This window comes from Pongo pygmaeus, chromosome 9 (genome assembly GCF_028885625.2).
Source record: "Pongo pygmaeus isolate AG05252 chromosome 9, NHGRI_mPonPyg2-v2.0_pri, whole genome shotgun sequence".
NCBI lineage: Eukaryota > Metazoa > Chordata > Mammalia > Primates > Hominidae > Pongo > Pongo pygmaeus.
In genome coordinates this window covers 80,378,884-80,404,157 of record NC_072382.2, presented here as the reverse complement: position 1 = coordinate 80,404,157, position 25,274 = coordinate 80,378,884, and the positions used below count along the sequence as shown (strand labels likewise).

Here is a 25,274-nt window from a genome sequence, read left to right as displayed (position 1 = left end):
AAGTACTTATTCCCTGAAACAATTTTATAGTAACTACTGGACTCTGAAGGGAAGGATTTTTTTGCAAATGAATACATTCGCTAATTAAAACTTGCCCTTTAAAGACTCACATTTTCTTGACCCCACTATATGTTTTCTTTTGCTTGTAACATATCACAGAATCAATAAGGGCAATGCAAACATCTTTAATATATACAGTTTCAACAGCTCTCATAATGTATCTGCCTCCATAAGAATGCCCTCTCCCCATCTCTAGCCCAGCTACTAATTTCCCCTGATTTGTTAAATGCCTCCTTATTTCACTCTCAAAGATAAAACTCAAAACGCAGTTACTCTTCAGGGGGAGTGGGAAGGGTGGATTGAAAAGGGATAAAGTCAGGGGAGGGGGAATGATCATAGCCATGTCTTTGTGTTTTTTTAATGGCAGCTTTAAAAAGTTTTTGTAATGGAATAATGAATGTTTATAGTAGGAAGATTATAAAATACCAGAAAAAGTATAAAGAGGAAAATATATATTACTCATAACCCCATCACCCAGAGGAAAACACGGTTAATATTTGGCATTTTTTTCTTCAGACTTTTCTGCAAGAGGGTTTTTATGTAGCTAACAATTTTGAATTCTCTTTTAAAATATTATATATGACAATACTAACTTTTTTATGGCATGAAAAACTGCAAACACACTTTAGAGTAGCTGCATAATATTCCAACAAAGGCTGTCCTCCAATTTACTTATTTTATTTGATCATTTAGGCTGCTTCAATTTTTTTCCCATTATTACAAATAATGTACTGTCATTATATCCAATCTCCTGTTTTTCTGGGTAATACATAGAGCTGGCTGTTTGGAGGTCTTAGGCTGAATTTTACAACTAGTGTTTCCTATGGCACAGAGCATCCATATAGGAGAATCTCAGGTTAGCTATAGAGTTAGATTATAACATGGTAGCAACTGACCTTTTTTTCCGCTCTAAAATTCTCCCTGAATTCTACTTCCTCCTGAATACTCTTGACATTGCAATGAGTAGTACCACCTTCCATTGAGATACTCAAGCTTGAAAACTGAGTGTCACTTTGGGCTTCTCCTTGCTACCCCCATCCAATCAGAAATCAAAATCATCCTCAATCTCTCTCAAATCTCTCCTCCCTTATCTGGCTTCACTGCAACTGCCTTAGTTTACCTAAATGACCTACTTTTTCCTGCCTTTAGTCTTCCTAAGTCACCCTAGTTAATCCATTTCTCTACACTGCTGCCAAATCATCTTTTAAAAACACACTCAAGATCACATCCTTCCTCTTCTTAAAAGACTTTATTAACTGTCTACCCTCCTTCTGCCCCAGTACCTGAACTTTCAGGATGTTTGGATCCTTAGCCTCCTTCAGGCCCTGTCAAAATCCAATCCTAGACTCTAGGACTCGTCTAGACTCCTCCAAGACCCTCCCCCAATATGTCCAACTCTACTATGAGTGTCTCATGCTTTTGTCCATGTCATCATATTATTACCTGTACCTAAAAAGCATCTCCCCTCCTTTCACGGTCTAGCTAATTCCTTGCCTTCAAAACTCAGCTCGAGGCCAGGTATGGTGGCTCACACCTATAATCCCAGCACTCTGGGTAGCCTAGGCCAGAGGACTGATGGTATTTGAGACCAGCCTGGGCAACATAGTGAGACCTCATCTGTAAAACAAACAAACAAACAAAATTAGTTTGGCGTGGTGTGGTGGCACATGCCTGTGGTCCCAGCTACTCAAGAGGCTGAGGTGGGAGGATCACCTGAGCTCAGGAGGTTGAGGCTTCAGTGAACCAAGATGGCACCACTGCACTGCAGCCTGGGTGACAGAGTGAGAACCTGTTATCTCCTATGGGAAGTCTTCCCTTACTCCCAACAATTCCATTGGGCATCCCTCATGATTCAGGTTATTCATGTCTACCAGGAATATCACAGAAGTGATATGTCCTTCCCAGTGCACTATATCAGGGGCCACATGATGTCTATTTGTCACATTCCTTCTAATACTGATTTTAATCACTCAAGGTGGAGTCTTTCAGGTTTTCTATTGAAAAGTTACTATTTTCCCCTTTGAAATTAATCAGTATCATGTGGGCAGATACTTTGAACCTATATATATTTTTTGTTTCTCAACATACTTTCACCCACTACTTTTAACATCTGGATCTCATTTTTCTCACTGGTCAAATGAAATGCATAGACTGAAAGTGGTTTGCAAAATTATCACTCTCAAAGATCCCTTTCTTATACTCCCTGTCTTGGATCTTCTGTAATGAAAGAATTTGTCCACCAAACCAATGTTACTCCTTCAGGTACATGTGTCTCATTTTTCAGTATACATTCATGAAACATGCCTACTGAACTGTAAGCTCAGAAAACAGGGCCTGTTTGTCTCACCACTGAATGCCGAGACCTGTCACAGCACCTGCCACAAAGTAGGTGGTTAACAAATATTTGTTGAAGGACTAAATCTAACTGCCAATCACAGCTGATGCCCAGCATTTGATGTCTGCAGTGAGGACACAAAGTTGATAAATGCTATTCAAAGGCAGAGACTTGACATTTTAGTTAATCTCAGAGGCTTTGTCACTGGTCACTGTACACTTATCATAAAGATTTTAAAAATAGATTGGACAGATTGTGTGGAAACTTCCCACCCACCCCAACCCATCCCTGCCTTTCTGAGATGCCCTAGTTATGAGATGTTGAAGGGCCATTCCAGCACCCCACGTTTATAATCTGTGATGCCTTTATAATCAGCATATGGCAACTGGCTAGACAGTCTCCTCACCACACAGAAGAGTTTTCAAAATAGCCTACCCCTCCTTTCACATTTATGTGAAATTAGCATTGTCACATTTCCTCCTTCATTGACTACTTTAGATCAGAGAGACACACTGTAGCAGATCATGAAGGAAGTTGTCTTAAAGAAGGAAACTAACATAAATTAAGCATCTCATATACACCCAGTGCTTTCTTTCCATTGTTCTCTCTTTTAATCCTCACCAAAACTGGTGAAGTCGGTATCATCCATTTTATAGATGAGAAAACTGAAGCCGGGTAAGGGGAAATGGCTCGCACTAAGTCCTATAGCCAGCAGGCAGCAGGGCTGGAGTGGGAATTCCTCCAGTCTCTTCCCCAAAGCCCTTCCAAGTTGCCACTCAGTCAAACTACCGCTCTCATCACATAAAAATGCCCTTCTCTTGGAAATGTGCTTGCCATCACGATCCAGACATTCGAGGGACAGAAATCTCTTGGACCGCAATCACTGCTATTTTTTAAGTGATTGTTATCACGACTCAGTAGCTGTTACCATGGTTTTGGGGAAGTTGTCCGAGGAAGGAGGGCCTTTCTTTGGGCATCTTGCATGCCTGAAGAAGGAACTCGAGATCTCAGCTCTTAATTACTCCGATTGTCCTGCAGTAGCAACTTGAAAGAGACCGTCCCTAGAAAAGTGTTGGGGTGGGGGGTGTGGAGTAACATCCAGCGAGCAGGCAGAAGGGAGGCCCTGGGCGCCAGAGAGACCCAGGGAAAGGAGAAGAGGAGGGAGAGGGGACCAGACCGTGCTACGGGGAGCCTGGAGAGAAAGCCAAAGGAGGAGGAAAGAGAACAAAAGGCAAGAGGATATGAAGTACAAGAAAGTCCACAAAGGAAAAGAGAAAGTTTCAGAAAGGGGAAGAGAAAGCAAGCAAGGAGGGTAAAAGAAGAAAGAGACCAAGAAAGATACCGAGCTGAGAGAGCTCGGAGAACTCGAGAAAGCAAAGGAGGTAAAAGGAGAGAAGATGGAGAAGGCGGCAGAGAGGAAGGGGGAAGGAGAGAGAGGAACCGAGACTGGGGTGAGGGAGCGGCCACGCGTGGCCCCCGGAGAGGCGCCCATCACCTGCGTGGCGCCCCCCCGCGCCGGAGTGCGGCCCTGCTCCCAGCGCCAGTGCGCCGCGCGGCTCGCCGGCCTCGTAGGATTGGCTCCCGCCTCCCATTCATGTAACCTGCGTGTGCGTGTGCGCGTGTGTGTGTGTGTGTGTGTGTCTCTCTCGCTCGCCCTCTCTGTGTGTAAGAGAGCGAGGGTGGGGGACGGAGGCAGGCAGGCGAGCAGGCAGGGAGGGGAAGAAGAGAAGGGAAGCTATTAAACACACACACACACTCACACACGCGCGCGCACACACCCGCCCCAACCCCCCAGAAGCCTCGGGATTGCAGCTGTTTCATGTGGGGCAGCAGTGCTGGCAGGGACGCCGGCCGGGAGCGGCTGGGAGCGGGAGCCGGGCGTGCGCGCGCGGCTGGAGGCTCGCTGGGGCTCCGCTCCCCGCGGGAGCTATTGTTGGTCTCGCTGGAGCTGAGCGCAGAGCCCGGACCTGCTCCTTCCTGGGCGCCCCGCTCCGGCTCGCGGAGCAGAGGAGCCGCGCCGCCGAGAGAGAGAGGAGCCACCGGCGCGGCGCCTTGCCTCCCTGCCGCCCTCCTCCCCGCTTCCCCGGCGGTAGCAGCCTGCAGCCACGGTAAGGCGGCGTGATCCGCTCTACGGAAAAGCGCCTTGGGGACCGCGGCGACGCCTCGCCAGCTCCATCGCCCTCTGCACTGCTGGCCCGGGCAGGGTTCGGGGAGCTCACGCGGCTGCCGAGGGCTCCGGGAGATGTTTGCCTGCTCCCCTGGCCCGGGAGGAGGGAGGCTAGGGCGCGGGTGGCCGAAGAGGCGAGCTGTTCTGGAGCCTGGAGCCGCCGCAGCCCCCGGAGCCCGCCGCGGACTGGAGCCTGGGAGCAAGGGCTGGGGGAGGGCAGGGAGGTGGGAGGCGGGTGGGAGGGAGGCGGCGCGCCCCAGGTTCGTCTGCCTCTCCCGGATCCCGTTCCCCGCCCCGGCCCGGTCGTCTGCAGCCCCTCTGCAGACCAGCTCGCCCCAGGCCCCCGGCGGGCGCTGGAGGAGCCCGCGAGGCGGTGCCGGGCTTCAGCGGCTGCAGCCTGCCCTGAGGGGCAAGTGCTGGCTGCAGCAGCCCCGCACGGGCGGTGGTTGGAGCTCATATCCCGGAGATGCGACCCCAGCTCCTCGCCCTCTGCAACCCGCGGGGCGCCCGCCTCTCCTCACCGAGCGCCCGGCCGCGGTATTGATGTTCGTCTAGGAGCCAACTGAGGCTGCAGCCGCCAGATGGACGCTTGGAGGGCTCCCGGGTGTGAGTGTGACTGTATGACTACTCTCACCCCCAGCTTCGGGAAGTGTGTTCTGGGTTGAAATGTGATCACCGAGCTCCTTAGTCATTTTAATTGCCATTTTTAAATGCGGTCGTTACATTGGAGGAGCAGACAGGAAGGTAGTGGGGCGGCGCGTGTGTGTGTGTGTACACACACACGCAACCGAGGAATACACAACCAACTACTTGGGTGAAGGGCGGGGGGTTCACCTAGTCAGTCCTTCTTGGCGGGGGGGTCGGGCGAGTTAGCTGCCCGCTGCCTGCCCCTTCTCTGCCTGCCCCCGCTTAGGCGAGGTTGGAAAGTACTGGAAATTCAGCTGCGTGGTCCTTAACTTTGGAAATTGGCTCCGCTTTCAGGGCAAAATGTTAAGGCAATTTATGCACCAGCGTCCATGTGGATGAGTGTATTACTGCCCAGTTGGGTGCAGAGCCCTCAACAGTACCGCGCCAACCCCCCACCGGATCTCTAACTCCCTCCCACCCCCTAACCGTGGAGAGAGGGTTTATAGAAATGCAGTTATCCGTAAACCATCGACGCAGTGAAAGGGGCGCAGGGAGGCAGCCAGAGTTTTGCCGGAACCTGCATACTGGCTTGGTGTTTGTAGCACACGAGATCACCCTGCTGCTTTGTAGAAGGCGGCGGTGGGGCACGCTCGGGATTCTGATCGCCGGGGTGGGGGGTGGGGGGAAGAGGTTGCCCATGTACTGAGCTCTGAGGCCGTGTAAGGAGAGAGATCTGCTGAGTGGCATCGCGGGCAATTACATAAGCTGCCTCGGTGATTACCCGGAACTGTGATGCGAGCTCCCGGTTCTCGAAAGACAAGCCTGAAAGTTTGCCTGCTTGGGGAGTGTAAGTACCGGGGCGCCCCCACCCCGGCCTGGGTAGCTAGGATACGCCTCGCTTGTGCGCCCACTTGTGCGATGGGCGTCGGGTGCTGATGCTGCTGTCCCCAAAGAACCGGTTACCGAGGCAGGGACTCGGTGGGGGCATCCGGAATTGATCGCAGAGGAGGAGTCAGTCAGAACTCAGGTTTCATTGGGTCTTCGGAGCTCTAAGTCTTCTCTCGGAGGTGTTGGAAGGCCTTCCAGGGAACGCCGTTTTCAGAAACTGACTTGGTGTCCTGGGGAGCCCCAAAGCCCCTCTTTTCCGCCCTTCCTGGGCGCCCCTCCTCGTCTTTCACGCCCTGTGCCCTTTACGTGTTGAGAAACCTGCCCGCGGTGCCTGGTCCCCCTTGGAGATGCCCAGGCAGCCCAGCCATCCAGGCCCACGCTGGCGAGGGGTTAGAGGGAGTAGAACGCTGGCTCTGCCGGGCTGCCACCCTTACCTACACCTATTCCTGGTTTCCTGCGCTAGCCCGGCGCTGATAGGGACGGGATGGGGCTGGAGTCGGGTATGGCTTCCGTGCCCTCGCCTCTCGCCTCTGCAGACAGCAGTTTGCTTCTGTTGCATTTATTCTCCCCGTTTCGCCGCTTCCCTCCAGCGCCGCAGCCTGTGTATCACGTTGATGGGCTTTGATAGAGAAACCACAGTAAGAGTGTGCTTTTAAATCTTGATTTTCGTCTGTAGAGGGATAAGCCACCCCAGCCCTGACAGAGCCGTGGGGAACGCTGAAGTCTGGGACACATTGGCCCTGAACTCCCTTCCCCCCAGCCCGCAGTCAGGAGATGGTGATGTGCATGGGTGGGGAGTGTTTTGTTTTTGCCACATTCCAGCCTCTTGAAACCTCTCATCCCCTCCCACTGAAATCCCCGATCTGTCTGAATCTGTTCCTTGCTGTAAAATAAATCCTCCCTCGCGCAGACCTGTGGGGCCCTTCGGATTTCCTGCCGCTGCCATGATCCTTAACAATGCGATTGAAAAGCCAGTGCTCGGCTGGAAAAAAATCCCCAGGTGCCAGCCGGCCGCGCCTTGACCTTGCTGAAGGAGCCTTTAACCCGGCTGCCAGAGGGGCTCTGGTCCAGCCGCGGGAATCCAGGAAGAAGGAGGGCGCCCCGGAGGCGGCTGGGTTAGCTCCCCGGGGTGGGCGGGAATCGGGTCGCGGCGAGGACGGCAGAGGGGGAGGGGACGGGACTCCGCGGCAACCTGTTTCCCGGCTAGCCGGGCCCGCTCATCCCAGCTCCCTCGCCCCAGCCCCTCGTGGCCCGCCTCCCCCGCCGGCCTCCAGTTGTCTTCGGGGTACGGGAGTCGGCTGCGACTCCCTCGCGCTCTCCGCCGGAGTCCGCGGGACGCCACCAACTTTGGGCTCCTCGGTGGCCGGAGCAGCGGTGCGAACCAGCGGGGCGGCCGGGTGGGCGGGGCCTGGGCGGGAAACTGGAGCCGAGAAGACAGCGTTCCAGGCCAGGTTCCAGCCGCAAGCGCTGCGCGGCACAGTGCAGGGTCCCGGCCGCGCCTTCCTCCCCTCCCCCGCCCGGCCGCGTTCCCCCGGACTCACAGCGCGCTCCGGGCGCTCCGCAGTTCGGCTTTCAGCGACAGCCCTTCTCGTCAAAGTTACGAGGGGTGTTTTCACTGGTGGTGAACTAGTGGGAACTAGTTTTCTGCGCGCCTGTGTGTGTGTGTGCATTTGTGTGTGTGTGTGTATTGTTCGGGAGCAGAGAGATTTGCAGCGAAGGCACACATAGCACAAAAAACAGGTTTCCCCTTTCCAGGTGTTATAAGGAATGCTGAGGAGGAATCCGTTTTCTCCGGTGAGGGTGTTGACAGGAAGCCCTTCCACTTAGTGGAACTGGACCTGTTGGAGCTGATTGCCTGGAGTGAACGGGTGTCTCCTTTAGCGGCACCTGTGTGCCGTAGGTCCTTGGAAATGTTTGGGGAACTGAAACTCCTCAAGATATGCAGCCAGGACTTAGGGCATAGATGTTTGTGTGCTTTTAGGGAGCGAATTCGGGGAAGCTTTTATTTCCAGCATGTGTCTTGAACTGAGGGGAGGGCAGGGTGCGGAGGGCTTGTGGAATTGCCACAAGCCTGTGGTGGGGGAAGGGATCCGGGACGGAGAGCTTCGGTTTTCTAGAAAGAGTTCTTGGGTTCTTCCTCTGCTCTCATCTTGTTTTCATCAAGGCCTCTGTTTGGGGGTGGAGGTACAGTGGTGCGGTAAGCGGATCAGCCACCCTAACAGACCGGCCTTGACCAGTGCGGACGCCAACGGGCAGAACTAGTGCTCGGTCTGAACAAGAACCATCAAAGGATAGTTCTATAGTGAGTGGAGTGGCCTGGAATATGAGGTAGAAGGCTAGGTATTAGAGTAATGGGTTCCCGCGGACTCTCCTCCAATAGAATCTGATTCTATTTGGTATAGTCTCCTCAATCTTTTGCGGTTTTGTGGGAGTAAGGTGATAGGATGTGACTTTAATCTCTTAACTATTGGGTTGGAATCATGGCTCTGTGGCCTTAGGCAAATTCTCTTTGGAGCTTCAGTCCTCTCCCCTGTAAAATGGCACAATATTACTTAGTTTGCAACACTGTCAGTTTTTTTTTATGATCCAGTCTATAAAATTTATTCAGATTTTTCCAATTGTCCCAATAACGTCCGTTATAGCAATAGAAAATCCTGGCTTATGAGTTCATTCAGCTTTTCATGTCTCTTTAAACTTTTAACCTAGAACATTTCCTCATCTTTTTAAATCTTTCATATTATTGAACACTGTCAGTTTTAACATGGATAAGGCCTCTGGCATACTGTGGTCCCTTCACAGATGCTTGTTCCTTTCTACCTCCTTATCCCCTTCCAGGAAGCATCCTGCATTTGTTGGGTGGAGATTGGGCAGAGAAATCAACAGCCCCAAAAGAACCACCAACCTTGCATCCAGCCTATTTAAAACCAGCTTCAAATGCATGAAATGAAAATATCTTTTCTTTTCTTAGGAAAGTCATTTCCAGTTTTGTTAGAATTTGTGCTTCATTGAGTCCCTTTTTCTGCCAGAGTTGCATTCTCATGCAGATTGACATGTTACATAACCCGATATTTCCAAATCAAAAGTTACAAATAAGGGAAATGAAGGTGATTAGGAATTAAAGATTGTTGGGCAACACAAGCAAGAGACTCAATTTAAGATGCCAGCTCACACTCTAATTGTGCTAGAGGTTGAAGGAAAATGAGATTTGATAAGCACCAGTGGTGCAAGTCTCCGCCCGGGGTTCTCAGCCCCTGTCCTGGTCTAACAAACAGCTACACAGCCCCAGCCCAAACCTTTTGTAGTTCCTGTCCCCATAACTTCTCCCACATCCATTAATCTAAAAAGTTAAACAAAAGAACAACAGGATTTAAATCACCTCCTTGCAGATTTGATTCCAAGAGCCTAGCAGGGTAAATCAATGTCAATTCTAGATCTAAGGGGCCAGTTTTTACCTGCCTTCTTACATGGTCTATCAGCTTGGCTTTTATTGTAACTGAAAGCTGAATCACTCCATCTTTGCTTTGCACTGACAGATGGGCTGTGGGGGCCACTTTGAAAGTAACATGCCCCAGTTCTCAGGGAGCCAAGCAGACACGGTTCCCTGAATGTTCTCTATATGGAAAATGTCTAATGAAGCAATGTAAATATATGTGCCTATTGCTTCCTGGGTTATATATTTATTACTTTTTTTTTCTTTTACAGTCTTTATTCTAATGACCAAAGTAATATGTGCTCACTGTAGCAAATTCAGGCATTACAGAGAAAAGCAAAGCCAAAATGTTCCATCACATTTTGGGTTGTACCTTGTGACTTAATGAATGTAGAAAAAATGATGAGATCCTAGTATACTGTTTTGAATGCTTATTTTCATCTAATGATAAAGCATGCGAATCTTATCATGCTCTCTTTTCCTCCTATGGTGACATTTGTAATGCTACATAGACCGCCAATGTTATAGTATGACAGATATAATTTAATGAGTACCTAATTTTTTGACTTTGTGTTTATTTTTCATTTTTTTATTATCATAACAAGACTGTAGTAACCATCCTTGTACATACTGTGCAGTTTTAGTATTTCCTTAAGATGAATTCCTAGAAAGTAGCATTTCAGGGTTAAAGGCAGATACCATACTAAAGCTTCTGTCACACATGAAAAGCAGTTAGGTAAACCACGATGTCTCTTTCATCTTTTTAACCAGAATATGGCTATTTACTTTGCAGTCCCTTACAGGCTTGGAAGCCCAGGTGGTAGAAGAAGGCAGGGGTGACAGTCAAACTTCAAGCAGGGAATTTGCATAATTTTGAGCTGTTCTGCTGAACTGATACACAAATTCTTTTTCCAAGAACATTTTTCTTCCCTGGCTCTTGGAATCATCACTTTCTGGAGTGCTTCAGCCAGCAATGGAGTTGAAATATGTAAATATGTTCCTCAGCGTTGTAGGTGGGGCTGGCTCCATGGTGAATGACAAATAGTTCCTCCGAGAAGAGTGTGCGTCTTCAGCATTTGCTGAGGCTGTGGATTTCCCCCTCCCACCTTTCTCCTTCCCTTTGGTTCAGAGGCCTTAAACTGGCCTGGGAGATTTTACAAAGCAAACAGTTGAGACTCTACCCCACAGCAAGCTTATCTCCACCTGCTGTATGGCATTTTACTGGGAAGAATCAACCCAACGGAGTTTCCCTTCACAGTTCCAGGGCCCAATCAATCAATCAATCAACAAGCCTACATGCTATTTTGAAAGTGGAAATTGTTAGGCATCTTGTCCCCTCCTTGCATGGTTCAATCCAATCAGAGGGTGCTTTTGCCGTTCCCCCTTCTCAAGTGTGGGACCAGAAAAGATGTGTTCCCTGTAGTTAGATAGCTAGTCATCTGACGAAGAATTCAGTGGAACCAGTGGGGGAAGTCCAGTCCTCCCATTTCCAAGGTGCCCCCATGCTCAGCAGGAGACATGAGGAGTTCCTTTAGATCAGGTAGAGAGGTCACCTCAGGATTGTTTCACGGTGTGGTCACCACAGAGGGAGCCTGCTCTATTGGTTGCTGACTCTGACTTCAGACAACGGTTTAGATGCTGCTTTGATACTTATGCCACTCTAGTTTCACTAGGGAAGGTGAAGGGGTGTTTCTGTTCTTTGTCATGTTCTGAACATCAAATCAGAGCTTTTCTTTCATTTGGAAAACAGAAAGGAAACGGGCCATATGGGATCTCCAGAGCAGTGCTCAGCACCCCGGTTCCCTTTTCCTGTGTGTTCTGCACTGGCTTTACACAATGGCATCACTGTAGCCTCACCCAATAGTGCAAAAGGGTATCAGAGGCAATTGGTTAATCATTAAAATCCTTAAGAACATTAGGTTTTAAGAATGTTTTTCTTTGAAAGTCGATTTTTCTCGCTGTGGGATGAGTGTTGATTTCTGAAAGGCTGGTCTTGCACCCCTTGAAATTCAAACAAAAGGGTTGCAGTTAGTACATTTATGGCCTGGGGTAAACCTTGCCAATTCCTGATGCCAGTTTTCCTCACTATAAAATTGGTTTGGGAGAAGAGAGTGGTTTCCATGTCTTGTTAAGTTAGTGCAATCTCAAACTCTAACGTGCACACCCCTAGTTCTGGGATCTTGTTAAGATGCAGATTCTACTTCAGTTGGTCTGGGGAGGGGCCCAAGAATCTGCGTTTCTCGCCAGCTCCCAGGTGCTGCCATGCTCCTGGTCCATTGTCCACACATGGAGTAGCAAGATTTCAAGCTATCTACTGCTCTGACTTTATTTCAGAAAGTCATGATCATGACCCCTGGATGTCAAGAGGAGTTGCTTATATTTGTAGAATGGCACTATAAAGGGATGTGTCCATTCTTTCATTTTAGATTTGGGGAATAATCTTTATTTCCACAGACAGTGGAAATAAAGTGCAGAGGGGCGGAGTCAGTCCTTTCATCCTGTAATCGTATAGGAGATGGAAAATGAGGCAAGAACAAAATGAACACATACTCATGCTTTCTGTGTGTCAGAGAAACTGAAGCTCAGTAAGGCTGAGCCCAGGGTCACACCACCAGAACTAGCATTTGATGGTAGACCTCTCTGGCTCCTAAATCCTTGTTTCTCCTAGAATGGCAACTTTGTCACTTTCAAGAATATGCCATGTAATTCAAACGGATAATTTAGCAAAGTGTTTCCCTTTAGAGGTCCTTTTTCTGGGCCTACTTTGAAAGTGGATCAAGACATGTAAAAATTTGCATCATTATCATGCAAGCAATTAAAGTGCTTAAGAGCTTAAAAGCAATTTGTTCAAGTTGGTTAAATATCCACCCTCCCCAATCTTGTTTGTATTATTAATTTACTCATCAAACTGTGACATCAAAACTATTGTGAAGGTAAATTTCAGTATCTTCTGTTCCGTAGAACCTTCTAAATGTGAAGGGCTTGTATTGATGAGGTCCACAGTGAAAGGATCCAGTTCAGGGTGAGTCAGAGAAACCAGCTTTTTACTAAATAAACCCAGCTCTGCTTTGACCTCAGGATGAGAACTGATCGTTTAAACGTTTTACTAACGTGCAATTATTCTGAGAACCAGTCAGCAATGCAGCTCTTTGCAAACATTAATTAGCTGATCCTGACATCATCCCACATGACAGATAAATAGCATTCACCTTGCATTGGAGAAAACAAATGGACACACAGAGATGAGGGAGGAAGAAGGCAGCTCTTGCCTTGAAAGAAATATGGTAGAAGTAGGTGGAATTAGAAGACCACATAAGTTTTTTACTTCATAAATATTTATTGAGCAATGCACTAGATAATCTAGAGCTATTCTATGCAATATAGTAGTCACTAGTCACATTTTAAACTAAATTTAATTAAAATGAAACAAAACTAATCATTTATTTCCTGGGTTGCACTAGCCAGATTTCAAGTGCTCAACAGCCACATGTGGTTAGTGGCTGCCATGCTGGACAGTGCAGTTATAGAACATTGCTATCATTGCAAGACATTCGATTAAGGTTGGGATTAAAAAAAAATGCAAGGATCCTTGCCATTATGAACTCCAATGTAAAATTTCCTAAAATAATAGCTGACACATGGCAACTACTGAGTAATTCAAGTTGTGGTAAAGTTCTTTGGGCTAATGGTTAGGGACCCAGCTTCTGGAGCTAGAGGACTGAGTTCATATCCTGGGTATGCCACGTACTGAATGTATAACTACAGGTAGATGACTATTTAAATGATGTACGACTACAGGCAGACTATTTGAATGCTCTTTGCTGATTCATGCTGCTATTTTTCACTTGTCTTACTAGCTAAGATTATTTTTAAGGCAGTGCTGGATCCTGGAGAGGGTGCTGGAGACAGGTACCCTCCTTTGCTGCTGGTTGAAATGCAAATTAATATACCCTTTTAGGAGAGCAATTTGGCAGTAACTGTCAGTAGACTTCGGAACACTTATTCCCTTTAGTCCAGTATTCTGATTCTAGGAATCTAGCCAAAGAAAATAATCAGAGATGGGCAGAGAAAATTTAAGAATAAAAATGTTCATTGCAGTGTTATTTATAAAAGAGAGGAAAAAGGTAAACAATTGGATGGAATAAGTAAAGTGTGGATGAGCCTAACAGCGGAATATTATTCGAAGATTACGTGTTGTTTTGAAAATGTATTTTGTGACAAGGGAAAATGCCATGATAAAAATTATGTTTAAAAAATATTAAATGCTATAGTGCTAAACCCCAAAAGTATTTTTAAAAGTAGATATTTGTTGAAGCAGGACTAGAGAAATAAAGTACTGAGTAGTAACTTATGAATTAATAGAATTTTTGATGGTTTGGGGAAGACTGTTTTGACTTTTTTCTTTATTAAGTTTTGTGTTTTATTTATTTATTTAATTTATTAACTGAACTAACCTAAGAAAATTGGCAACGGTGCATCCCTGTGCTCTTTCTGCTATAGAATGCCTCAGAGACTCCCAGCTGTTCCTAATCTGTTTTTTCTAGCATGTTTGGAACTTCTGGCTTATCTATTCTAGAGTTTGTCTGCCTTCAAGGCCTAGATGTTCTTTCTAATGTTAAACCTTAATTCCTCTTTATGGCCATTTAAGTACATTTCTACATGTAGTAGGTGATTCTGACTCAGCAGCATGGGGTATTGCAAAAGACATCAACTTCAAAGATGGAAAGAACTAGGTTCAGACCCTGAACCACCATCACCTCCTTGCCATGGGACCTTGGGCGACCCTTCTGTTCCTCAATGTCCTCATCTATAAAGAGGGAAGCAATAGAATCTATCCCATATCTCATGGCTGTGTGGATTGTGCTCACTTCAGTGGGACATCTGGCACATACGGGTAAATAAAAATGCAAATGTCTTCCATGCCTGGGGTGCAGCACCCTCTAGAATGTACACTCCTTTAGTGCTTGTGCCGCTCTCTTGAGATTGTAGGATCATCACTCTCCAGAAGAGGGAGAGGAGGCATCATGTGGTTACTCAACATGACCCCTGCCATAAGGGCTTGTGAATGGCAGGCCCAGGAACTGGACAGATGTCTGGCTGACTCCAAGTCTTGTGCTCTCTCTGGTACAGGTTTGGAAGTTCTGTTCCCACCTGGGCCATTGTATTTTACTTATTGGTTTCCCTGGGCTGCACTTCACTGTGGTGCCATTAACCCTTCAACATTTCCCAGCCTCGCTACTTGTCCCTCTCAAGGAATAAATAAAGCAGACATTCCTTTTTTTTTTTTTTTTTTTTTTTTTGCAGGTTGAATGATTGAAACAAACATGCCTAACTAAAAAAGTAGCCCAACGCTGCTAAGTGACAGCAGCCAAGCCACATTCCAGGAAGAATGTAAACTGCTCACTAGTGGTTCAGCTCACTTTTTGCCACCTTGAAACAAGGTCTCCTCCCAAATTTCAACTCTTGGTGGCTTGAAAGAGGCACTAAATTTGTCATTAGCTACAACTCTCAGTTCTCACACTTTCTATCTGTGGGACCTTGGGCAAATTACTTAATGTCTGTGTGCCATAGTTTCCTTGTCCATAACATTGGGAGAATAATAAGTCTTTGGCAGAGTTGTTGGTAGGATTATCATGCAGTAATCTTTGTGACAGTGTTGTGAGTCCTTGCCATCCTTGAATCAGCACCAGTATTTCTAAAGCTTTAGAAGTAATTTATTGAGGTACCACTAAGTCACTGCTTCCTTTTTCTCTGCTACTGATGGTTCTCCCATATATTGCAGTTAAGTAAAATGCTTCCTAAGGCCATATAAGACAGTGAAAAAATGCCAACAGGTTTTGGGTTGAATTCTCTGCTTTGCCACCTACTAGCTGTATGCATTCAAGCAAGTTCCTTGGATTCTCTATGCTTCCATCATTTTTTTTTCAGTTAGAAAATAGAAAATAGAAGTGTCTACCTCCAAGGGTTGTTGTGGGATTCATGAAGTAGCTTGGGTAGGGCCTGATAATCAGTGTCTATGTGAATGGTAGCTCCTGGCATTGCTCTTTTCCCCACTATCTCCCCACCTCTCAGCTGCTGGTCTGCTGGCTGCTGCTTCTGGACCCTGTCAGCCCAGTCCAGTGGCGAGTGCAGGTATTTATTGGGGAGGAGGCGGGACGGGGAAGGATGTGAATAGAGGGAGGCTCTATAGGAGTCTATTGCAGGTTATTTCAGGTCAGACTCTGAGAGGACCCCTAGCTTCCTTGCCCCCTGAAAATGAAGTTGCCTGTAGACACAGAAAAACCAAAGGGCTGTAGATTGAGACAGCAGATCCTGGCTCAAATTCCAGCTCTGTTTCTTTGCCACCTAGCACCAGCTTGATCATGTTAAAAATGAGAATGATATTCCACCTGTTTCTCTGAGCTGCTGTCAGGCACTAGATTTAGAGTTACTTGACCCTGGCTGTGCGTTAGAATCACCTAGGTGCTTTTTACCAAAGACTAGCACCATGCCCCCACCACGGATCGCTCTACAACTGTTCCAGGTGGGAACTAGTCATCAGAACTCTGTAAAGCTGCCCAGGTGATTCTAAGGTACAGCAGGGTTGGGAAATGCTGCATAGAATAGAGCCTTACTAAATGTTAGTCTCCTCCATTTTCAAAGCAGCATAAAGGGATCTTATATTGAGTAATTTATGTATGAGGTGAGTGACCTAATTTGTTTGAGCCATGGGACTGCAGATATGGCAATCAAGGCTTCTTTCCCACCCCTGCCCTCCTTTTTGGCAAACTGGGGCATTTGGGTCAGAAAAGTGGCCTTCCTACTCAGCCTGTCCTCTTCTCATTCCAACACAGCTGCCTTCTGAGTGCTGGGAAAGGCCTGGCCCTTGCCTGGAGATGTCATGATAGTCCTTTGACCTACTTTTGTTTCTTTTCTGTTCACTTCTGGGCTGTGCCCCATTAACCATTCATGCACAACCCTCCACCAAGCTGGCAAGGCCTCAGCATTCTTCAGGTGGAAGAGGGAATGCTTGATTTCTGTCAGCATCCTATAAAATGCTTATCAGATGATAGCTTTCCAGGGTTAGTGCCAGAGACTTAGCATGACCCAAAGGCCTGGAGGCTCTTCACTTATGCATGATTTGGTGATTTTACATCTCTTAGACAATAAATTTTTGGTTGAGAAGTACTTCTACTCAGCGGTCTGATTTTTTCTTGAGATCTTCTCAAACCCACCTCAAACTGAGGAAATTTGTTGTATTTTGGAGAGGGCTTTTAACATTTAATGTACACAGGTACCATCTGAGAACTTATTGAAATGCAAGTTCTGATTCAGTGGGTGGGAGCCTGGGCCTCTCAGCTCCTGCATTTCTGACAAGCTTCCGGGAGATGTTGATGCCGCCAGTCTAAGGCCACACTTGGCTTAGCAGAGCTCTAAGACCTTGGTCTTCCTTCCTGCTTCTGCTTTCTCCCTTTTGTCTCCTCAGGTCCAGGAGCATCAGATGCAGACTGTCATTGAGTGAATGGAATCTGTCAGTTTTGTGCAACTGTTTGTCAGTATTGTTGTAGCCTCCGTGGAGGCAATTGTAGTGTGAAGTCGACAGAGTAAATAGTGGCCATTATCATCAGGCCGTGGAAAGATTCCAGTTCCACATATTATGTTGTACTCTCCAGGCTTCTTTTATATCTTCAAGCACATTAAGCCTCATAGCACATTGTGGAATAGGCAGTGATTTTTATTACTAGGATAAGTATTACTTTGAAAATTTTATAACATTTATTATGTTTTTGTTTAATGTGGTTTTCTTCTGATTATGACAATAATGCATGTAAACAACAGAAAATTTCGGAAACCTAAGATAACACAGAGAACAAGAAAAAATAACCCATAATATTGCCATGGAGAGGTAGTTTCTCCTAACTACCTCTTTCCAGTATTGTTTCTATGTAAAATTTTCTTTCCAGTATTGTTTCTATGTAAAATCCTAATTCTCACCACTACCCTCTCCCACCATAATTTGGAGCACATTACACACATTGTTTTGCAACCTTAATCTATCACGATCGTTTCCCCGTTCCATTAAGCTTTTCCTCCAACATGACGTTTAATAGCTATGTAGTATTCTATCATAAGGATATACCATTATTTACTTAACTAATGTTCTACTGTTGTTTTCCATTTCTCACCACCATAAATAATGCTGAGATCAAAATTTTCATGTACTTTTCTGTTTATTTTCTTCAGTCCAATTTCTTTACTTGAAATTTCTAGGTCAAAGATAATGCAGCTTTTTAAAGCTTCTGACAATGTGCTGATCCATGATGGGCCTGTAGAAGCATGGAACCAAGACCAAGTTCCCTCTAGTCTGGTAGCACTTTGACCAGGGAAGTTTTCATCATTCTTGTGTAGGGAGTTTCATCATTCCCATTTTGTGTCACCAGGGTACCAAGGTGGCACTGGGGAAGCCCTGAGCAGACAGTCCCCTCTGCCACTTCAGCTCCTGGTTCATGTGTGCTGAACTGCATCACACTGGGGTATATGGTCACTAGGTCATTAAGATTGATCTAGACCATATCTTGCTTCCTGGATCTGTGAAGGTATCTGCAGTTTTAAAGGAGAGAAGAAAAGGGGGAAGAAAGGTACCAATACTGTGTCAATCAAATTCTAGATTCATATATCCAACTGCCTCCTTGATATTTTTATTTGAATAATCTCATATGCGTCTCACACCTAACACATGCGAAACTCATCTTCCCTGAAAGACCTGCTTTGCTGGCAATCCTCCCTAGCTCAGCTAATGGTAACTCGGTCCTTCTGGTTCACAGGCCCCAAATTTTGGAGTCATCTTTGACTCCTGTTTTTGTTTTCATACCTTATAGCTCAGCCGTCAGGAAATCATACTGGCTCTGCTTTCCAGACATAACCTCACAGCGGACCACTCTTCATGCTTTCCACTGCTACCACCTGGGTTCACCCCGATCTTCTCTCATCTGGATGATCACAGGATCCTCTTTGTTGAATTGCGTGAGGCGTTTGGCCTATATTATCTCATTTATTCACATGGAGCTGAGTAAGGTCTTGTTAGTTCCCATTTTCCAGAGAGGCAACAGGGACTCAGTGAGGTTAGACACCTTGCCTGAGGTCACTCTACCAGTGAGTCAGGGAGCCAGGGTCCCTACAGAAATCTACCTGGCCGTAAAGCAAATGTTCCTCTCCAGGAGGTGCTGGTTGTAAGTTCATGAGCCATGGAGGGGATGGGGAACTTGAATCTCTTATACCTGGTGGGAGGAACAAGATACACACCATCTTTTGATGTCGTCTGAACTTGTTAGCTAACATTTTTAATAGAAGATGTGTATCCTCTTCTCACATCTGCCTGCACTGATGAACAAAGCCTTGTATCAAGAATTAATTTTGAAAGGAGATACTCCCTTCATAGCCTACCCCTGACGGTGGGAAATAGTGTGGGGTAATTCATTCTAGACCAGAGTGTGGGTGATGGTCTCAAGGCATCAAAGTAGGTTTCTGAAAGACCCCCACATTTTGGCATGTGTTTGTACACAGGTGTGTGGGCACACACCTATAATTTACAGCACATTCCTAGAACTTTTCAAGTTAAAGTGTTGCCTTGTTCACTCTTATGGTTGTTATTTCTTGATCTGTTGTCGTCACATGTCTCACTGTTCTTTCCTCTCAATAATCACGGAATTAAATTCACTTATTCAGAAGTGGACCCCAGAGGCAGGCAGGCAGGCAGGCAATCAGAGACCAAAGAGATGTCACAGAGCTTATACCAGAGGGATGGGAGCCAGGTCCACGTGAGCAGATCCTGCCACCTCAGATAGATAGGCCATTTGTGCCCCTACTGTGTGCTAAGATGCACCTACTGTGTGCTGAGCACAGCAACTCTGCCAACAGTCTTGTTATGCTCCATCACTGACTATATGAGTAGTGTTGCCAGGATTTGAATTTGGATCAGTCTGGCTCCAAGTCTGTGTTCTTCTACTTCACCTTTCTAGGACTCAGGAGAACATGGCCAGGAGTTTAGGGCTAATCTCTTAGTAGCTAACCAGGAGTCTTTCCCCAAAGGCTCCAGACACTGAGATACGCTAGGGATGTGGGGAGAGCTGGCTTTAGTTCAGCATCAGCCAGAACATCCCAGAAGGGATTAGACAGCTTGTGGAGGGAGTGAGCTCCCTGTCATTGGAGGAGGGCAAGCAGCGCTGTCAAGTCTATTGAGAAGCTTCCTGCAGGGGGTGGGAAATTGAACTCAATGTCCTCCTGAAAGGTTCAGTTACAGAATGGCTGGGTCCCTTTGGTGGACTCCTCACCTTGATCCTTAGCACCATTATTAAGTATACTGATTAATCCAATCAGTAAGGGCTTGCTGAGTGAGCTGGGCTCTGGAGTAGATGTGATTCAAGACAGAAAAGCAGAAGGGTACGCCACTCAGATCTCAAGGCACTTAAAATCCAGTTAAAGGTACTATTAAGACATTATCAGTTGAAGAGTCAGACTGACCTAAGTTTAAATCTGGGCTGAGCCACAACTAGACCAGGCTTTCTCAACTTTGGCACCCCCGACTTTTTTTTTTTTTTTTTTGTGAAACGGAGTATCATTCTGTCTCCCAGGCTGGAGTGCAGTGGTGTGATCTCGGCTCAGTGCAAGCTCTGCCTCCCAGGTTCATGCCATTCTCCTGCTTCAGCCTCCCGAGTAACTGCGACAATAGGCGCCCGCTGCCACGCCCGGCTAATTTTTTGTATTTTTTAGTAGAGATGGGATTTCACCGTGTTAACCAGGATGGTCTCGATATCCTGACCTCGTGATCCACCCGCCTCGGCCTCCCAAAGTGTTGGGATTACAGGCGTGAGCCTCTGTCCCCAGACTTTTTCTTTTTTTTTGGAGACAGGGTCTCGTTCTATTGCCCAGGCTGGAGTGCAGTGATGTGACTAGGGCTCACTGCAGCCTTGACCTCCTGGGCATAATTGATTCTCCTGAGCTTAAATGATTCTCCCACCTCAGTCCCCCAAGTATAAGAGCTGGGACTGCAGGCATCCAGCCATCATACCTGGCTAATTTTTGTTTTGTTTTGTTTTGTTTTGTAGAGACAAGGTTTTGCCATGTTGTCCAGGCTGGTCTCGAACTCATGAGTTTAAGCGATCCTCCTGTCTCAGCTTTCCCAAAGTGCTGGCATTGTAGGTGTGAGCCACTGCACCTGGCCAACTTTGCCACAAATGACCAGATAATTCTTTGCTGTAGGGGGTGTTCTGTGAATCATGGATGTTGAGCAGCATCCCTGGCCTCTATCTACTAGATTCCAGTGCCTTCCCTGCCAACTGTGACAACCAAAAATGTTGACAGACATTGCCAAAAGTTCATTGAGCAAAGAATTGCCAAGATTGTCCATCCCTGGTTGGAAGCCACTGGACTAGCTTGTATGACTTTTGGCAGACAAACTAAACTCTTGGTATTAGTTCCATCTTTTTTATTGTATGGCAACAATACCTGCTGTAAGAATGAAATGAAATAGCATTAATCAAGCTTCTACCAGGGAGCCTGGCACAAAGTAGACAGACACATCTGAGAAAGAACCTTCACACCCAGGTTAGTGGGGGAGGCAGGGAAGCTTCAAAAAGTGGGAAGCATCTGAGGTCAGACTTGAAGGAAGAGAACATATTTTCCAAAAGGACTAGAAGTATTGTGATTATTATTATTCCTCCTCCTTCCTCTACCCTTGCAGGCCTCCTCTCACTTGCTGGTTACTCCTTCTTCTCTCCTGTAAAAATCAACCAAAGAGACTCTTCTAAATCCTCAGCTCCTGGAAACAGGAGATTTGGTTCTGGCCTCACGTTTAACCCTCCCTGCGCCTGCTGCTCCAGGAGTGCATAGACTCACCCCTTGTTCTGGAGCAGGCCAAGAATGACCCGTTTCCCCACCTTGTTAAGTATGAATTGGAAATTTGTACCCATGCAGTTTCCTTGCAAAAAAAAAAAAAAAAAAAAAAAATGCACTTGTAAGCATTCAGATCTGGCTTGAACGAGACAGGAGCTACAAATGCAGCTGAATATTTCATGAAGACCCTTTCAAACCATATGCTCTGCTCCTGTGGATGGTATGGGGGAGGGAGCACAGGCTGCGAGTCAGACCAACTTAGTTTTAGCCCTGACTCTTTAGTGGAACTTTGCGGTAGGAAGTGTCTTCACTTCCCTGGGCCTCGGTTTCTTCATCTGTACAATGGCGGGGGTGGGGGTTGCAACTGATTTGGGATTTATTGTGAGGGCTTCAGGAGATAATATAGGTAAAGGATCTGGCAGGGTGCCTGGCACATGGTAGGTGCTTAGTTAATGTTACCTCTCCAGTTGGAATCTTCCTGTTCTCTTCCCAGAATGTGTGCTTTTAGGGACAGCATAGTCTTTCTGGATGACATAGGCCAATGGCATGGGACTCCTTGGGGGGATTGGGTTTAGGACAGCCTCCCGGCCTTCTCCTTTTAACTTAAGCTTTGGGATTGGGCCTGGCATCCTTGGAAAGCTCACCAGTTGGTCTTCTTTAGAAGACAGGATGTAAAGAATTCCCTCTGATTCAAATGGCCCAGCTGAGCATACTTTCAGTTTAAAAATAAGTCGGCCTATCAGAAGGCTGTTTTAAAATGTAGAGGTGACAAGCAAATGCCTGCCTTACCTTGGTACAAAGATGAGTGATTAGAAGAGCCAAAATAGAAGCCCAGAGAGGCTCCTGGGCCACAGTCCCTGCCCCAGGCCCAGGCCCAGCCTCAGGTCAGACCCTCCCTCCCTCTGTTCTACCAGGGAGCCAAGGTTGCTGTAAGGAAAACAAGAGGAGTGTGGTGTTTTGTAACTATTTTTATACCTACATCAGACTTGATGTTAGTGCTTCTGAATTATTTAACATTTTTCTTTCTCAGCTGGCCTCTCCAGCGAGTTTCTCTCTCAGGGTGGAGGGAGTTGTTTTTTAGGCAGCCATGGAGGCAGAAAAACATTGACTGCAGGCCCTCTGCTTTTTTGGGGGAATGACATTCTTAGGTATCCTATTATGAATTAGGGGCCTCATATTAAACATAGGTGACAGGTATTACAGATGGCAGGTATCTAGTCTCCATGTTACAAACAGAGACGGTAAGTAACTTGCCAAAGACCACACAGTGGTCAGGAATGAAGGAGTCCTTCACTTGCCAAAGTAACTTTGCCAAAGTCCACACAGTGAATGAGTCAGGATTCAAACTCTGGTCTTTCTTACTGTAGAGCTGGTGCTGCTTCTACTGAGCTGGACTGCTGCTACTCTGTCCTTTACTCTGTGTGTGTGTGTGTGTGTGTGTGTGTGTGTGTGTAAGAACCATGTGGGTGATTTAATATGGTACTCCTTAAGCTAACAGGCCCCTGTCACCGTTCGCTTAAGGAGTACCAGGTCAAATCACCCACAAACACTGTGGAGGTGAACAGAGTTGAGAAGATGAGCCTCAGAAGGTTTAGCAGATGAGCCTCAGAAGGTTGAGCACTGAGAAACAGGGATGTGGTTCCCTTGGTTATTGCATCCTGGGGGAATGGGAAGATTGTTGCAGCCCTAGCAGGAGGTCCCTTCATTGCACTTCACAGGCGCCACGTGTGGGGTGTGGGTTAAGAGCCCTTCCCTCACAGTCTAGCCACCCTCTTGAAAGGGGCATCTGCACCTTGGGCCTCATTGAAGGGGGTGATGATTGGCAGCTTTAAACCACCCCGACAACAGGAGGGAATGAACTGGACTCTTATCTGCTGCCTCTCATAATTAAAGTCCATCATAGACTTTTAATGGGCATTTTGAAATAGACATCCTGGTTTGAAAGGAATCCTACTGTAGATCGAGATCAGCCTCCCTGCAGAAGCACTGTCTTGCTGATAACTGGTTTTTTTTTTTTTTTTTTTTTTTTCAGAGCCAGGGAAGATTACACATTTTCCTTGTTCCGTTCCTTTAGCTCCTATTTAATTATTGGTGACCTCGAGATGACTCTCTTTCAAGCATTTTAAACTCCTCATTCTACCTGTGTGAAAACCCTGTTAGAATTATAATATGTACTCTCTCTGGGAGACAGGCCTCTGCAAATTAGCTAGGGACACTTATTTCAAAAGTGCCCATCGTTATAGTTTCAATAAAATTCACTGGGGTAAAGCAGCTGTTAGTAATGTTAATAACAGCTGTATTTTGATAGGAATGCACTTTATGACTATATCAAGCGATATCACATTCCGTTAAATAAAGTAATATTTGACACGGGTAAATTCCTTGATTTTAAATTTCAGATAGCTGTATGAAATACTAGGTTCTCCTTCACATACATGTGGATGAAAGTGGCCCTACCTTTTTTTTTCTTTTGGGTGACTTTATTTATGAAAACATACAGACAAGGTAATGGAATGATATTCCAAGATAGCCTCTTATGTGAAATAATTTGATTTAAAGCTTTATAAGCATTGCAAGAATTGACCAGTGTGCTTTCAAATGCCTCTACTTGTGATTTCGCAAAGAGGAAAGCAAAGGGAGAGTAGGGAGAGTCACGTTTAAAAAATAGTTTACACATTTAAAAAATACTCCGTACCAGATACCTTTGCGCACTCCTCGACTCATCTAATGCATACACAAGCACTCTAGAAGCCTGGTTTTCACTTACAGCAAAGCTAAGTGAAAGCTTTGGAAGGTTTGGAAAGCTTTGGAAACTTCTGGAAGGTGAAATATCATCCCTGAGGCTACACTGCTGGTGGAATTAGCATTGAACCTGGGTTTATCTGACTCTGGAGTGCCTGCTCCGACCTCTGTCCCATCCCAGCTCCAGGGACTAGGTTTCAAATATTTTTTCCATATTGTATGGATGTGTGAGCATGTGGAGGGGTAATAGTTTTATTTTTTCCTTTTCACCATGGAGGCAAGTAACCATTCCCCGCCCCTCAAAAAAAAAAAAAAACTGGTTTGTGTCCAAACAAGTTTGATAAATGCCAAATTAGAGAGGTTAATGTATTTTCATGCTGCAGAAAGTCTCAGAGTCTTCACTATGCTTATGTGAATCTCCAAGAGAGGCATAAATACCACGTAAGAGTTCCCAAAATTTTAATATGAGTTTTTTTTTTTTTTTCTAAAGCAAAACCATTTTTAGAACTCTCACAAGTGTAGGGTTTCTTCAGAAACTCTTTGGGAAGTGCTAACTTTGTGGATTCGTGAATCTGTAGGGTTATGATTATGGTTCCGGTCTTAGTGATATGGTCCAAGCAGGAAGTTTGGAGAGTCCTGCAGGGGCTGAGTGTTTCCCTCTTGGGAGGCTGCAGGCTGCCTCTCTTTCTGACATCTTAGTCATTCAGATAAATGAAATTCGTTTTTGTTCTAACCCTTCCCAACCTATTTTATGGAAAACATCAAAGTATTTAAATACAAAGAGTAAGGATTTAACATTTAAAAAAAATGTATGTCCAATGATCAGGAGGGAGAAAACCTTTACCATAGATTGGGAAGGATTTGCATAGTTGAAAGAGCTAAAAGACAAAGATAAGCTTTTAAAATACAAATATGGAACAAAGAGAACACAGTGGGTTGGATTCAAAATATTTAAATCTGTCTTATTCCATTAAGGGAACTTTAAAATAAATTGTTTCTCATTCATTCTCTCTCTCACTCACACACACATGCACATACACATAAAATATCACATAGGAAGTCTCATACTCAAACCACCTCCCAGCACCCACCTTGTATCTTGAAGGAACTAAGGAATAGTTTGGCTCACCTAGGTAGCTGGGGAAACTAAAGGC

General features: G+C 46.0%; 1 protein-coding gene across 5 annotated transcripts in view; it reads left to right on the top strand.

Annotated features, from left to right (window-relative positions):
- The first annotated feature begins 4,028 nt into the window (after window positions 1-4,028).
- Window positions 4,029-25,274, top strand: part of TENM4 (teneurin transmembrane protein 4) — a 782,056-nt gene continuing 760,810 nt past the window's right edge. For 3 of the 5 annotated variants that reach the window (XR_010127599.1, XM_063671262.1, XM_063671261.1), the window contains exon 1: window positions 4,099-4,503. The gene's annotated coding sequence lies outside the window, so the exon portion shown is untranslated. Of the gene's footprint in view, window positions 4,504-25,274 lie in introns of all 5 variants that reach the window. The other 2 variants (XM_063671257.1, XM_063671258.1) reach the window with 1 other exon arrangement.